Raw genomic sequence first — 1,150 nt, forward strand, 5'->3', positions numbered from 1 at the left:
CTGTCGTCCGCGCGGTTCCAAACGCCGCAACTATAGAAGCTCTGAAATAAGTACTCGTCGTGCTGCGTCGTGTATTGCAAATTTAGATCGCATTTCTTTGAAGCAAAAGGAGCTTAATATCGGGCCGGGACCCTGCCAGCCGGCAACCTCGCCGGGGTGGAACCCCCCTCCCCCCCACCCCACCTCCTTTCGCCCCTCCAGCGCCTTGCAATGAACGCAATCCGAAGTCTGTTTACTGCCCCGCCGAGTTACGACGGCCGGCCATAAAGCCCGGAAGTGCGTGAGCGCTTGTTGAGCGCAAGTGAATCGTGTGGTAATCAGTGTACACAAGCAGAATTATTATTATTGTTACACCAAATTATTCAGGCGATATTACGACACGCCGGCTGTAAAGCCATAAGCACGCCCGCCCGCCCGGCGGCGGCCGCCCACTCAGCGCCACCATGGCGAGCGAGAGCTGCAGCATCGGCCCGAGTATAGAGAGTCAAAGTTTGACGACGTAGATCTTTTTATATCGCAGAGTGAAGTGGAGGCGCGAGCGCTCAGGCCCCGCCCGTCCCGATAGCATGCAACACATGCCCGCCGCACCCACCCCGCCCCGCTGCACCCGGGTGGCGCCCTCGCGGCCCCCGCCCTCCGCGCGGCGCACTGATACTAATCGTATTTCATTCGTGTCGAAAAGCGCCGTCGCAAGTTTTATCGGCGCCGCGGTGGGCCGGGTGATTGATGGCCGCATGACAACGTCTGTCTGCTCGACAGGTGGCGGCTCGGGGGCGGCACGGTCACCCTCCGCTCCCCACGGCAGCCCCCACGCCCGCCCCTAAGCCGCTATACTCCCGGCAGGATCCAAACCGCGCCCAAGAGTCGGCGGCCGACGGCGGCCGAACACATGTCCGCGCCGCTGCCTCCCGACCCGGTGAGTTGCACCGGGTGCTCCAGAGAAGACGCAGGTACTGGCGGGTTTGCCTACTCGCTCTTGTACCTCGCTTGGTTACCTGGCCGAGCTTGGTTGGCGGTACGATCCTGTCATTCCCTTCCCCTACCCCCATCTGGCTGAGCTTGGTTGGCGGTACGACCTGTCATTCTCTACCCCTACCCCCACCTGGCCGAGCTTGGTTGGCGGTACGACCTGTCATTCCCTTCCCCTACC

The sequence above is a fragment of the Frankliniella occidentalis genome, unplaced genomic scaffold (assembly GCF_000697945.3).
Source record: "Frankliniella occidentalis isolate FOCC.00 unplaced genomic scaffold, Focc_3.1 Scaffold22, whole genome shotgun sequence".
NCBI lineage: Eukaryota > Metazoa > Arthropoda > Insecta > Thysanoptera > Thripidae > Frankliniella > Frankliniella occidentalis.